The following is a 16,313-nucleotide window of genomic DNA, read 5'->3' as shown; positions in this document are numbered from 1 at the left end:
AAGTATGTAGCAGCATCATACTTTATCCACAAATACTTTGAGTTATTTGAAAGGAGAACTTTGTGTTTTTTAAAATATATACTTATATATTTCACATCATTCTCTGTGACCTTTGACTTACAAATGGTAGGTCAAAAATAGGAGCATGACCTTGAGCTTCAAAAGCATATGACATGTTATTCATGAAAAAAAAAAAACATTGAAGCATGAATGATGTTTAAAAGCAGTTTGATTTACACAAAACATGTTGCTTTATCATCGCCTGTGGCCTTTGATCTCAAAGGAGGTTGAAAACACCAGCATGACCTTGAGCTACAAGAGCACCATAATTTGTCCAGAGTCTTAACTATGAGAAACTTGTAAAAACAGCTTAAACACTGAATTTTGACCTTGAGTTTGAATAGCACTCAGACTGACCAAAAGATTCTTAAACATGAAAAAAAAAAAAAACACAAAATGAAAGTATGACCATGAGCCTCATAATGCTCTTATTTACACAAAGATGTTTAAACATAAGTTCATTAAAATAAGTGGAACTTAATTTTTTTTTTAAAAAGAATGAAGAGATGTGAAGAAAAACCTTTTTCCACTGAAATAACAAAGTGTCATGATACCAAAATTACAGACACGAGTACATCCAAATGGACTGCATTTATATAGCACTTTTCCATCTGCATCAGATGCTCAAAGCGCTTTACAATGATGCCTCACATTCACCCCGATGTCAGGCTGTTGCCATACAAGGCGCTCACTACACACCGGGAGCAACTAGCGGATTAAGGACCTTGCCCAAGGGCCCTTAGTGATTATCCAGTCAGGCTGGGAATTGAACCAAGGATCCTCTAGTCTCAAGCCCAACACTTAACCACTAGACCATCACCACCCCCATCATCCATCCATCATCTGTTTTTTTTTAACTTGCTTCTTTTTCTCCTAACATGAATAATGTGTGCAGACCTCCACACGTTCCTACTTTTTTGGCATAATGCCGTGTTGGACGGCGTTTCGTGACAGATGAGGCGTTCCATTCAGACTGAGCCGCCGTGGAAGACAAAATCTTTGTCTTTGGCCTGATTTCTGCAGGTTGTGTTGGCGTGCGTGCGGAGCTGCAGCGTGCAGGTGACTGTTTACAGGATTAGTCCGTCACTGATCTAATTTTAGGACAGATGCAGTCATTTCGCCCCTTTTCCCTCGCACCAGACACGTGTAACTGTGAGCATCACTGATGTGAAATCATGATGTAATCCTGTTTTTTGTCACCGCTCGGAGGAGCGTAATCCCAACATGCTGAATTACAGAGGTGACAGCGCCGAGGCGGTTTCTGGGCTCTGGCGTGCCGTGTTGAGGCTCATTGTGAGAACAGCATTGACCTTTGGGTCTAATGAGACGGCTTCTCCTGGGGGAGGAGTCGTGGTCTGTCAGGAGAAAGGTACACAAGAGCCGGACGTGACCGGACAGTCCAAATGTCCACAGTTTCCACCAGCTCTGAGGTCACCTCTGTAAACATGATTCTCAGTAAGAGATGGCAGGTGATGTAATGAGGTGTGATCACGGAGCGGAACCAGAATCAGATCCAGTGAAATGATGTATCTCCAGACAAACATCGTGAAACCCAAGTGCAGTCAGACCGTTCACCTTTGCTTCCCAGGTCAATTATGGTGCCTATGGACACCTATGTGTGTGTGTGTGTGTGTGTGTGTGTGTTGGGGGGATCTGACAGCTCTTGTTTTTGGCGGGGAGGGGGGATGATAGATCTCACGGGTTCAGGATTGAGGACTCGAACTCTTTTTTTTAATGTCTTTCTGCATTGCAGCACTTTGAGATCATTTATTGGACGTCACGTGCGTCTGTTCTTCTTCTTGTGATTATGATGGAGGCCACGTTGGGCCACAAGATGATGATGATGATGATGTTTTATTTGTTTTCTGGTGAAGCATCTTGAGGCAGCCTTGTTTTTTGGCACAATATGAATAAAATAAATTGAGTTGTTTGTTGCTGTTTTAATGTCAAACACATGCTGAGCAGCCATTTAGGTTCCTGTTTTTAATTTAAGACTTTAAAGGAAATTTACTATTTATTCTCACTGAATTCATTTTTAATTCTGATTTTTAAATTACAGGTTTTTTTTTTATTATTATATTCTGGGTGATATTGTGAGTATCTGGTTTGAAGCCTGTTTGTATTTTGGTGAACATCTTTGTTGTTTTTGGAAACTAACAAACTGAAAACAGTTGGTTTGCTTTGAAACTAATGACTGTCAAAGAAACGAGTAAAGACAAAGAAGCTCTAATCAATGATTGATTAAGCAGCTGAGTCCCTCACAGTACAGCTCGACCTCCTCATTTTGATTTCTCGAACTAACCATTCGACAAAAATTAACTCCACCTCCGAGGACCCAGAGACACGAATGTCACGTTTCACTGCATCCAAATACTCTGACGGCCGAGTCCTGGAACTCTTTGAAAGCCTGGATCTTAATCTTGACCAGAGTCCTCTCTGGACCAGAAGCTCCAGTTCTCTACTCGGCTTCTCACACGCTGCAATCGGGATGTTCATCGGTTCCACGACAGCAAAGTGGAGCTCAGGAAGCCACTCCTAAGTAGATCATTAGTACTCACAGTACACCGGCCCGAGCTCCTCCTCAAAGCAGACGAGAGTCTACGAGTCCCCTCGAACAGGTTGCCACTCTGACACAGGTTACTTGCCCGGCTGAGGCGGGCGTCTGTTTACAGCCGGGTGGACTGTTGTCATTTCACACTATGTCAGTAAATAAATTGAATTATTGAATTAGACATGAATTCACAAGTAAGCGGAAATGTTTTTTAAAAAGACCTCAATGGACCCTGGTGGTCTTTACGGTCTGTTTTCCAGACTCATCAAGGATCATGAGCTCTGAGTCGTGACCCAAATAACCTTTTTTCCAAATTAACACAAATGCTCAAATCAGTTAATCATCAAATTGCTTCATTTCAGATAAAATACCAACGTCTGTGGAGACGAGGCCGACGCGACCCACATTCACACGCCGTGGTCACTGACGCTGACATTTCAAATGTCACGGAGCTCGCGGTGATGCGTAACGTGCACACTTGCAGAAATAGTCTGAAGACGCAAAGTGTCGCTGCCATTCTGGGAAAATAAGGAATCTTTCGTGATCCAAACGAGTACGACGAGGACTCAGGAAGGTAAAAAACCATGACGTTAGTCTCCGGTGGGTTGGACTGTCAGCTCGTCAAGGACGCCTCTGTGGGAGGGACTAGTGCCGGGATGATGCAGGATGACAGGTCCACACAGGAGGACACGGGACACAAGTCACTCCAGTCACCAGGACAATTGAAGTCTGGGTCACAGACACTGGTTCTTTACCTCAAAAGGTCACAGCAGGTCATTTGTGTGACACTTAAAGAAAGACGGATTCCCACCCGTCAGATCCACGTGAATCCTGGTGTAGATCCAACAACTGTTAGAGGATGACTGAGACGCACCAACACCACTTGTATCACACATACAGTTGGTCAGCGTCTGTCACATTTATCTTCAGATTCAGTGAACGTGCACACAAACACTCTAGCCTCCAGCAAGGTTAAAGGACAAGTTCACATTTTTACAACCTTAGACTTGGGCTACCAATCTGTAGACTTGGGTCCAAGTCCTGACACTCCATCTAAACTGTCTCAGTCCACCCAGCTGTAAATAGGTGCTGTCGCTGATTGGAGAAGTAACCTGCATCAGAACGGCTTCCCATCCAGGGAGCATCACACATGTGTGTGCGCCCTATGCTACAAAGTCCATAGATACACACAGACACCAGTGGGCCTCCGGGCCAAGCCCTAAACTTCAACAGCCTCAGATGAAGCCCTACCTGAAAGAGAAAAAGTTGCAGTTCCTTGACTGGCCACTTGAGGCTCCAAAAGCAAGCAAATTCCCATTCAACTCTATATTAAAATGTCCACATTTAGAGCAGAAAAAAACATGTTTACTGGATGTTCACACACAAAGTGGTTTTGGTCTCTATAGATAGTTTCCTTGTTCATGACACCTGTACAGGGGTGAAGTTTTATTTCTAACTTTTTAGTTTAATGTGTTTTAAGCCTGATGCCGCGTTCACACCGGGCGCGACGTGAGCGACAGCAGCGACAGGTTGCCATGTAATCCCTATGGAAGGACACGTTCTGGCACCAAGTCACGCAGCGCGACACGATGGATGCGAATGAAGCGATTTTGAGTGATTGGCGCGTTTGTGGCGCAATATTGCGTCACGTCGCGTTGCCCTCCTCCCCAAGTTGAAAAATCTGAACTTTTTCGTCTTGTCGCGCCGCGATGACCAATCAGAGACTGAATATGTAGTGACGTGGAGATGTCTGGAGTTTGACTGAAGATGTGAACATGTCCTATCTCTGGTAGCCAGGCTGTGAGCAGGACTTATGTCTCTTTTGTCCTTTATTTCACAATTATGACAGCCCCACAGCAAGCAGCTGAGTTTTTTTTAATTGTTTACATGTGCGCACGTGAACAGGACAGAAGGTCCTCAAACTGGGTCCTGCAGAGGCAGAAGCGGCCGTCATCCAGACGCAGCTCCTGCAGCAAATAATGATACTCTCCAAATAGGGAACGTCTCATGACGTTTGTCAGCTTTCCACAACAACTCGCCAAAGTCAGTGCCAACACTGCTGCCAGCGTGGCAGATATGGGCTTCATATCAACACTTCTGGGTCTCTATAGGAAACCTACACGTGACATCATGCAGGCTGTGTCGTGTATATGTCGTCTGCGCTCAGGGCCTACATATGACCTACAACTTGATATTAAAAATGCTATTATCAATAAAAGTTCCCAACCCATGTCTGACAGTTCCATCATGTGGGAGAAGTTCTTCAACAGGATGATCTGAGCTGCTCCCGGAAGTGTTCGTTTATTTCTGTATATAGCAGGATTTTTTTCTCAATAATGGGATGGAAAAATCACCTTAAAATTTTTATTTAATGTAAGATTAAAAACAAGGCTTTTGTTGAATAAACTGCTGTGTATAAATTAGCAGATCTAATGTTCCTGACACACGTCTACACTATTCTGTGCTTTGGCTTGATGCCTTGTTTCTTTTGGCTTTAAAGTAAGGCTGTAACAAAGATTAATTAAAGCCAAGTGTGAGTCGGCTCTAAGTCTGACTGCACGGGTTTACGTGACCTGTCAGCAGATGTGATGATCTACACAAAGCAGCGTGCTGACCCTCCCCCTGAGCTGAGCAGCCAAGAGTCCCACCAAGCTCCCAAAACTTTAAACATGTTCAAAACTGACCTTTTCCCCTGGTGTGTCGACCAAGGCCCAACAGTCCAAACTCAACTGTTATTGTACGGCAGCGCTGTTTCTCCAAAGAGGAAATACAAGTCAGACTTTATGAAAGAATTCTTAATTTTAAAAAATAAAATAAAATGAAATTATGCATCTGTCCCTGACCTGAGGTTTTCACCTCCACCAAACTTCACTGAAATCTGTCTGAGACATCCTGCAGACAAACAGACAAACACGTGATATGGAGGCTGTGAGCCGTCAGACTGAACCCTGACCTTCATGTATCTTCTCTCATTCAGTGGCACAAAGTCGGGGCTGACATGTTTGTATGTTTCATCATGTAACTGGTTTCCTGAGCAGCTTCTGTCTGTCTGCTGTGAACAAGCGGCGCTATGAGGAGGACGTGAGGAGAGAACGGCATGTGTCATGTGTCCCAGCACACTAGGAGTGATTGTCCAGAAGGACAACATGAAAACTAGTTAGTCCTCCCTGCAGCATGCGCAGTGAAGTATATATGAGCTGCAAACGTCTGAACATAACGACACTGTAAACCGACTCCCGGAGGCCTTGATGAGACGTTCTGTTGATGCTGACACATCAGCGGAGGAACATGCTCAGGACGTTTTCTGTCCGTGCAGCAGTGACCAACACTCTGTTTAATTAAAGATCCTTCAATCTGTGCTGATAAAGATGTTTGGTCACATTTGGACTGATGGTGTCTCTTGGGTCTAATTTATGGACACGGCTCCATTTTAGGTGCATATAAAACCTTTGATACAATCAAACCACCGAGCGTCTTTAATCTGGACGGTCTTCTTGGTGTGGGTTTGCAGCGGCTCTGCTGCCCGGTGTGTTATCCTAATTTGGACCCCGTTTTAATCCTGAGTGCTCGATGTCTCGTGGCGACTCTAAACGGGTAATGTGCGGTGTGCGTGCCATCAGCTGACATGACGATGGCATCAGTGTTCCTAAAAAACTGTAGTACAACAGAGCACAGGATGGCACACCATCATACCGAGGTCAGATGTTTGAGAGACAACTTCTTTCACTTTCTGTTAAAGTCTGACCCCCCCCCCCCCCAGTGGAACTATCGTTGTAACTGGAAGTGACAAAATGAATCAAAATCAAACTTCACACCACTTTAGCCTTCGTCTTCCAGTGCAAGGTAGCGCACAGTGTTTCTGCTCATTTCCGCCACACGCAGCTCTCATTTAACACTCTGCACCGACGGCTGTGGGCAGACGTTGACACACACTCATCGCGGCCATCTGTGTCATGGTCATTGTTGGCTTTCAATTGTAGATTTACACAAGTTGGGAAGATCATTATGAAGCAACTGCAAATTCCAAGATTATCAGTTCAAACGACTGCACGTTAAGTACCAGCTGGTCAGATGTGTGACCACTTTGCCAAGGTCTGGAAGACAACCCCAAACTGTCACCCTTAAAGGAGCATGTTCAGGAACAAGCCAGGAACCACCGAGGCTCAGCCCTGCCATGAACTGGAACACCAGCGTCTCTGTCCACAGCAAAGTGGGTTTTACATCATCATGGACTGAGAGAGTGGCGACCAAGAAAGAAACTCCTCTTCCAAAATCAACCCCTTCAAGCCAGACTGAAATTTGTAGCTGCCCACAAGACAAATGTCTGCTGGAGAAAAGTTTTATGGTCAAATGAGACGAGGATCAAGGTACTTGTCCACAATGACAAGAGGTGTGTTTGGAGGGGTAAAGGTGGGGCTTTCAAACCGAAGACTCTACTCTTTAAAACTGGGCCCATGCCAGAAACCATCCAGTTTAATTTCAATTTATTTCATTTATGTAGCACCAAATCAAAACAAAGTTGCCTCACAGCGCTCCACACAAGTAAGGTCTCACCTTACCAACCCCCAGAGCAAGAACACAGGCGACAGTGGAAAGAAAAAACTCCCTCTGAGGAAGAAACCTCAAGCAGACCAGACTCAGAGGGGGGACCCTCTGCTTGGGCCATGATACAGACACAAATTACAGAACAATGTGGAACCACATCGTGCAGCTGTGCTCCCACGTGCACGAACCATCGCACCGGGCATCGTGCACACCTGGCCGTCGATGGGATGGTTCATGGTTCACTCATACGAGCTGCTCCGAGGGGCCCTTAATAAATACAAGCTTATCTTTGGGGGGGGGCTTCTCCAGGAGTTGGTGTCTCCCAAAGAGCACAGGTGGGCGTGTCTCACAGAAAGCAACAGTTCATCTAAAAGGAGATGTTTCATGACTAAATTTTGCTTATAGCAGTAAACGTTCTATCTGCAGTGAAATGTGTTGAACCCCAGACCGGGCACTGAACATATGTTAACAGCAGCAGTGTTAAATTCAGACTGACAGTGTACATACGGTCCTACATGTGTGGGAGCATATGTACACTGTCAGTGTGAACTTAACACTAATGATTTTTCTGTGTGGCTTGATGGGTGTGGCCAGGGCGTGGTTACAGTGTATTGTAAAGAACGAGGAAACCTGACAAGGTCACAGTCAGCTTTTTCGCCATGTTTGATTGTTTCAGTCCAACGTGTGTCACAGTGACGTTCCCATATCGCTAATTAGCTAGCTAACATCCAAAACGTCTAAATCCCCTCAGACGGATTATTTACTGACAATTACAGGGTTTTTAGATTTAAAAGTGTTTATTTCTCAATAAACTTTACACAATATGAGAAAAAAAAATGCCAAACATAAACCTATGTTCCACAGTCTTGGATTATTTTCTTGTATGTCGTTGATTCATTCATGTCATGATGACGTCACGCTGTCTTCACAAATCCTGGGGCAGAATTTTATGTTTAAAGTTGCTGTTGCACCTGATGCTGTTGTGTGTTTTATGTTAAATCTGTTGATCTTAAATTTAAAATGATAATAAAAAAAATCCTGGGGCAGGAGGTCTGATGGGAGGCGTGGCAGGTGCTGCTGTTGAACCGCCACACTACGAAGATACCACAGGGTGTGTGGATATAGTATACAAATAATCAATGTTTGAGTTCAATGGTACGAATATTTCATGAACGTACGTTTCACCTCATGAAATATTTGTTCCATTGAAAGAATGAAAAAAAAAAAAAACAGTCATTATTACATCCGCCGAGGATGTAATAAAATCGCTTGCATTTATTTGTCTGTCTGTTAGCAGGATTATGTCAAAACTACTTCATGGAACCTCACCAAATTTTCACCACAGACAGATATTAGGGCCTGGATGGAAGACTCCATTAAATTTTGGAGGTGATCCGGATCACTCTTCCAGAGTGGGTGGAACTTACTGACCCGCCTTTAACGAGCTGTTATGGAGCGTCTGTGTCCATGCAAAGCAATGCTAACCTCCAGGCAACACCCCAGTACGTGATGACAATAATTATAATGAATAATACTCTCGTTCACTCATCTTCAACCGTTTACTTCAACTAAGGGTCACAGGGGGTGGAGCCTATCCCAGCAGTCACAGGATGTGAGGTGGGTTCACCCTGGACAGGACGCCTGTCTGTCACTGGGCTAATTAATAATAATGTTATTTTTAATAATAGCATTGATTTTTACCCGAGGCCATCAAAATATGGCCATCGGATATTGCAAAGGCTTTGTGTCCATCCGTCCGTCTGTCCGTCCGTCTGTCCGTCTGTGCTCAGCATGAGTCCAGTCCTGTTGCTGCCAGAGTCTTCAAATTCACAGGGAACATTCTTGGGACACAAACCTTAAGTTCAAAAATGGCTAACCTGGACCTATTTTAAGAGGTCAAAAAGTCACAATATGTTTCCTATTTTTATTCTATGAATCATGTAAATCTGTGGGGTTTTTTCTTTTTTTTTTGGGGGGGGGGGGTGACAGCCAATCAGAATAGAGCGGCACTGTGACGTCACTGGCTGCTAATTCCACTTTGTTTCTGGGTAAATATAACACGTTTCTCATATATGATGTAAACGTTAGTGAGAAATAAACATTTCTAAAGCTGAAAATGCTGTTTTTGTAACCTGATAACACCTGGAGTCATTTACAGACGTCTCGCAGACGTTAGCGGGCACACGCATCACACGCAGTTAAAGCTAACTTCCGCTCTGTTCAAAAGCTCACGTACACGCACACGCACGCCCTCCTGCAGACGCCGTTAAAACGAAAATAAAATATGGTTGATGATTGACTTTATTCTGCAACATCAGTATAAACATACAGAGGTGAATGTATCAATGACACACTTATCACACAATAAAACATAAAAACTATTTCTATCGTGAAATTATCACCTGACAAAATAGACGGGCTGATTGAACATTTACAAACTGGACATAAGACATATATATATATATATATATATATATATATATATATATATATATATATATATATATATATATATATATATATTTCTCCCCGGGATACCAATGAAACAACTGCAAATGATAAAGAAGATGATGCTCATACAGTCGAGCATTGCGTTAATAATTAGCAGGGGTGGTGGCCAAGTGGTTAATGCGCTTGGTTTCAGTTCAGAAGGTTCCGGGTTCAAATCCCACCCCTACCACATTTCTCCATGTAATGTGGAGTTGCGTCAGGAAGGGCATCCGGCGTAAAACTTGTGCCAATTCAACATGCAGATCCACCTTGGATTTGCTGTGGCGACCCCAAGTGCAAACAAGGGAGCAGCCGAAGGGACTTACTGTTATATGTTAATAATTATTTTAATTATTAACATATGTAAGAGATGTATTTAAAATGTCTTCAAAAGTGGAACATTTTGTTGCCAGGTTTGTTCTGGTGTCAGTGTGTAATGCTGATCAAATAAATGTGTGCACGTTACAGTGTGTAACATGCTGTTGTAACATGCACACACACACAACTGAATCAGCAGAGACAAAATGGATAGCGAAGAAACACAACACTTCATCGTTCTTTTTCTTTTCACCAATCGCCACAACGCCATTCCAACAGATGGCCCCAAACGTAGACCATCTCACGGACGTGTGTGAAGATAAAAACCTTTAACGTCTAAACAGACTGAAGAATCTGTCCATTAAAAAATAAAGGAAATAAAGGATGCATTGGGTGAACAACGGCCCCTAGGGAGCATGATGTAAGCAGTGTAACAGCCAGGCCCGGTCTCCCCTACACATACACACATCACGTGCGTGGCGACTCCTTTTCATGGACCTAATGGGGGTGAAGGACAGAAAGAAGAGGAGGAGGAGGGAAGAGGAGGTGAAGACATTTATCTCCACCACACCTGGACACATTCTCCTCCTCACACATCGTGCTCTTACCTTCCGGAGCAGAGGAGCAGAGGAGATCCGCCTGTCACTCAGGAAGGACCGCCAGCCGCTGCACGCACGCGCGTGCGAGACATACACTACGACAGACCGCCGGTCGGCGCGCGCGCGCCCGTCCACACAGCGAGGAGCAGCAGCAGGAGGAGGAGGAGGAGGCGCGCGGTGCCGTCAGAGGATCCGCGGCGCGACTCCGCGCGGCGCCTCCTGATCCCGGAGACACGCGGACACCGGACAAAGAAGGGACGCAGCCATCATCCAGCCGCACGCAGCTTCTTCCATCCCCCTCTACTCTCTCTCTCTCTCTCTCTCTCTCCGTCACTCCTCCTCCTCCCTCACTGGACTCTATGCCAAAGGCTTGATGGCAGCGCGTGCGCGTTTAATCTGGTTTCCAGTGACAGAAAGAGGATCTAGGGAGCATCTTTCATCTGCTCCTTCCTGCAAAATCAAACTTTAATAACATGAAAATTAATTCAGGGGCAAAAAACAAACAAAAACATGATAAACTTATAGATATTAACAAATATAACATGCAAACTCCACATAGAAAGGCCACAGGAATTGAACCCACGACCTTCTTGCTGTGAGGCAACAGTGCCAACCACTAATCCACCGTGCCGCCAATTTTAGTCATTTTTAAGTCAAAATTTGCATAATTTTTTTAATGATACTCTTTGCTCTCATTCCAAAAATAATCCTTGACAGCATGACCTAAATTAAAAATTGAGCATGTATAAATGTATAAATAAAGGTATAAATAAATATAGGAAAAATGTATTTTTATCTTTTATTCATATGTTTATGCATTTCTAAATTTATTTTGCCTTAATTCATGTTTTGTCCTCCATAATGCATAAGTAAACATATTAAAAATAATTATATAATTAAATTATTTTACACAACTTCTGCACAACTCACAGCAAATTAAAGAAGTGAGGGTGGAGCAACATATTATTATTTAATTTGGATGATGTTTTATTTTACCCCTGAGATTTAACATTTAAATATCTACTAATCATCTGATCTGGGACACTGAGACTTCTGCATACATACTGTATGTAAAATATTATTGTAAAAATTGTAAAATAGCAAATTATTGCAACAAGCATAATTAAGTATGCACATAACTAGTGCTCATGGTGCTAAAAAATGAGGTAAGGTAATTCATTTTATTAGTAAACGGAGCGTGCCACAGCCTCAACTTTACCTAAATTAGTGAAGCTTGGGGCTAGCAGCCGGCAATCACTTTAGTATTTCTTCTGTTTTTCTTGTTGTTTAATGCTGACAAATTATACTGTATTTCTTGTCTTTCTGATGCCTGATTCTGTTTTTTCTCTCTGTTTAAGGTGCAGCTCCATCCAGAGATGGGTGTGGTATTTGTGCTGGAGACCCTCCTGTCCTGTGCACCAACAGCATTTCCTGTATATTTGTTTTGTAAATTGTTCTGTAAATTATGTCTGTATCATGGCCCAAGCAGAGGGTCACCCCTTTGAGTCTGGTCTGCTTGAGGTTTCTTCCTCAGAGGGAGTTTTTCCTTACTCCACTGTCGCTTGTGTTCTTGCTCTGGGGGTTGGTAAGTTTGGGCGGTAAGTGTGTGAAGCGCCTTGAGGCAGCTTTGTTGTGATTTGCTCTGTATAATTGAATTGAATTGAACCGTTCTGACACCAAAATCATGGTGCAGCTCCGACCCGAACCATTTGGTGGAAGAGAACTCTTAAAGTGCCAAACTGGCAACAGGAGGGAGGAGGACTTTTAAGAAGCCTAAGAGTGTCTTAAGCAGACAAGCTGGTGGAAAAGACGGAGAGGAAGCAGAGATATTCTCCGTATGTAGGATGACAGTGAGTCAGTAACACACTACCCACTCGAGCTATGTAATTATTTTATGTTAATTTACTGTCCTAATGTATTTACATATTGTTTAGGTTCTTGTTAGCACATACACAGATTAATATTATCTTTATTATTATTATTATTATTATCAGTATGGCAGCACTGTGGATTAGTGGTTAGCACTGTTGCCTCACATTTTGTCAGTTGATCTTTAAATGGTCCACAATGGAAATGAATGTTTTCGCTTTCTTGTGTCATGCATGTATTTTAACATATTTACAATTATATTATGTACTTACATTGACGTTAATAAACTCACACAAAAACGCATACTTTTAATATGTACATAATCAGCATGTGAATATGTTCAAACATCTTCAAGCTGTGTAATAATTTTTTGGTCAACTGCATGAAATAATGAAAGACAGGAGAGAGCTTTTGTTTTTTGGCACTCTGCCACTAGGAGGCGCTCTTATTTTTCAGATAAAACAATACAGGGATGGCAACAAACACGATACACTTTTCACTTATGGTAACAACATGGTGACACTTAACTCACTAAACCAATTGAACTACAAAACACAACAAATCAACAACACTAACAACATTTTTAAACTAACATGAACCACAATAGCAACATTTAAAACCACAAAATCCAGAACTCCCATAATGCATTGCAGCACAAGAATTTACAGGTTTAGCGACCGGCCCAGCGATCACTCCAGTTCAATTTTGCTGAGTATCATCATTCATAACCTTAAATTATCTTCATGATTACGCATTTCTTAATGCAGTTATATGATCAGTTGATTTTCATATGTAGGAGCGCAAAGCACATTTATTTTTTTATTTCCCCTTCCCTTTCCGTGACAAACAATCACAGCTCTTACAGGACCACGTCATACCTAGCAACGGGGTCAACCCTGCCTCCTCACTAAGATAGGAGTTTCTGTCAACTCCTTGCCCAGAGTTGCTCTCAGACATCTCCTGGCTCACTCTTAGGCTAAGATTCCTTGCTAGGAAATTTTAGGCTGGGTTTGGAGCTCTTTGAGATGACTTTGAGATGTACCAAACATATGGGACCAGGTTTTTAGTGCCGTACAGTTCAAAATCCAAATATTTCTGTCTTCAGTAACTGCACACCAGGAAAGGATAAATTTCAAACTGTTGTTTAATTTTAGACTTAAATACTCAAAAAAACATTACATATCGTGTCACCTACACTTTAATACCTTGTGGTGCTGTGACAGGTTTTGTTTTTATGTGCTGTTTTAACTTTATTGTATGTGTGTTTTATTACCAGAAAGCACTTTGGACACCGTGTGGCTGATGTAAAGCGCATTATAAACGAGCGCAATCAGAGATTTCTGACATCCGCCAGTTCAGATCCGGATCACCTCCCAAATGGCCTAATATCCATCTGTGGTGCAAATTTGGTGAGAATCCGTGAAGTAGTTTTGACGTAATCCTGCTAAGAGACAGACACACAGACAGACAGACAAATAAATAAATGCCAATTAATTTATTATGTCCTTGGCAGATGTAATAAATGTTGATTGATTGATATTCTGCTGCACATAAGCACCAGTTATGTGCATGCCTGGCTATAATACTGTTATATACTCTAATTATTGTGTCAAACTGGTGGCCTAAAGGTAACCGGAGGGTCCTTGGATTTGATCCCGGTGGCACGTACAACCCCTGGCAAAAATTATGGAATCACCGGCCTCGGAGGATGTTCATTCAGTTGTTTAATTTTGTAGAAAAAAAAAGCAGATCACAGACATGACACAAAACTAAAGTCATTTCAAACAGCAACTTTCTGGCTTTAAGAAACACTATAAGAAATCAGGGAAAAAAATTGTGGCAGTCAGTAATGGTTACTTTTTTAGACCAAGCAGAGGGGAAAAAAAAATGGAATCATTCAATTCTGAGGAAAAAATTATGGAATCATGAAAAACAAAAGAACGCTCCAACACATCACTAGTATTTTGTTGCACCACCTCTGGCTTTTATAACAGCTTGCAGTCTCTGAGGCATGGACTTAATGAGTGACAAACAGTACTCTTCATCAATCTGGCTCCAACTTTCTCTGACTGCTGTTGCCAGATCAGCTTTGCAGGTTGGAGCCTTGTCATGGACCATTTTCTTCAACTTCCACCAAAGATTTTCATTTGGATTAAGATCCGGACTATTTGCAGGCCATGACATTGACCCTATGTGTCTTTTTGCAAGGAATGTTTTCACAGTTTTTGCTCTATGGCAAGATGCATTATCATCTTGAAAAATGATTTCATCATCCCCAAACACCCTTTCAATTGATGGGATAAGAAAAGTGTCCAAAATATCAACGTAAACTTGTGCATTTATTGATGATGTAATGACAGCCATCTCCCCAGTGCCTTTACCTGACATGCAGCCCCATATCATCAATGACTGTGGAAATTTACATGTTCTCTTCAGGCAGTCATCTTTATAAATCTCATTGGAACGGCACCAAACAAAAGTTCCAGCATCATCACCTTGCCCAACGCAGATTCGAGATTCATCACTGAATATGACTTTCATCCAGTCATCCACAGTCCACGATTGCTTTTCCTTAGCCCATTGTAACCTTGTTTTTTTCTGTTTAGGTGTTAATGATGGCTTTTGTTTAGCTTTTCTGTATGTAAATCCCATTTCCTTTAGGCGGTTTCTTACAGTTCGGTCACAGACGTTGACTCCAGTTTCCTCCCATTCGTTCCTCATTTGTTTTGTTGTGCATTTTCAATTTTTGAGACATATTGCTTTAAGTTTTCTGTCTTGACGCTTTGATGTCTTCCTTGGTCTACCAGTATGTTTGCCTTTAACAACCTTCCCATGTTTGTATTTGGTCCAGAGTTTAGACACAGCTGACTGTGAACAACCAACATCTTTTGCAACATTGCGTGATGATTTACCCTCTTTTAAGAGTTTGATAATCCTCTCCTTTGTTTCAATTGACATCTCTCGTGTTGGAGCCATGATTCATGTCAGTCCACTTGGTGCAACAGCTCTCCAAGGTGTGATCACTCCTTTTTAGATGCAGACTAACGAGCAGATCTGATATGATGCAGGTGTTAATTTTGGGGATGAAAATTTACAGGGTGATTCCATAATTTATTCCTCAGAATTGAGTGAGTCCATATTTTTTCCCTCTGCTTGGTCTAAATAAGTAACTGTTACTGACTGCCACAATTTTTTTTCCTGATTTCTTATAGTGTTTCTTAAAGCCAGAAAGTTGCCATTTGAAATGACTTTAGTTTTGTGTCTTGTCTATGATCTGCTTTTTTTCTACAAAATTAAACAACTGAATGAACATCCTCCGAGGCCGGTGATTCCATAATTATTGCCAGGGGTTGTATAGTCATCATAGATATCTATCAATCATTTTCCATCTGCACAAACAAGAAGTAAAGCTGTGCCTTCAGGTCTGCTCAGACATGAATGAAAAATTCTGGTTCATTTACAACACACACACACACCTTTGGTGATGCAAATGCATAGACCCTGGATGTCACACCACTTAACTGTGCAAGTTCTACACCAGGGTCATCAGGGGTCACTGCTTACCTGACAAAGGAAATGGAATTCCTTGTCAAACTCAGGTGACATTCTGAGCAGACCTGCAAATCCATTTAACCTCTGAGGGTGAGACTTCAGAGCGCGAGTCATTTCCTAACAGCTTGACAGCCATATTGTGCTATTTGGCAAGAAACTGGATTAATGATTTGCTGCTTGGCTTTACGGCCCCCCTCGTGTCCACGCCTCGGGAGCCAGGAGCACTTCACCTCAGTGCTCGGCCAAAGTCTAAAAGCCGAGTCTGAGGTCGTACGGCTAACTGGTGCATGTAGGAAGCACAAAAATAGGTTAAGTGACTGTAAAATACA

The 16,313-nt window shown here is 42.5% G+C and overlaps 1 protein-coding gene across 1 annotated transcript in view; it reads right to left on the bottom strand.

Moving 5' to 3' along the window:
- Nucleotides 1-10,666, bottom strand: part of LOC117532309 (serine/threonine-protein kinase PAK 4) — a 35,061-nt gene extending 24,395 nt beyond the window's left edge. Inside the window, exon 1 of the mRNA XM_034195630.1 lies at nt 10,573-10,666. The gene's annotated coding sequence lies outside the window, so the exon portion shown is untranslated. The remainder of the gene's footprint in view (nt 1-10,572) is intronic.
- Between the last annotated feature and the right edge of the window lie 5,647 nt (nt 10,667-16,313).

The sequence above is a fragment of the Thalassophryne amazonica genome, chromosome 19 (genome assembly GCF_902500255.1).
Source record: "Thalassophryne amazonica chromosome 19, fThaAma1.1, whole genome shotgun sequence".
NCBI lineage: Eukaryota > Metazoa > Chordata > Actinopteri > Batrachoidiformes > Batrachoididae > Thalassophryne > Thalassophryne amazonica.
The sequence above is the reverse complement of the archived record's forward strand: the minus strand, read 5'-3'. Positions and strand labels throughout refer to the sequence as shown.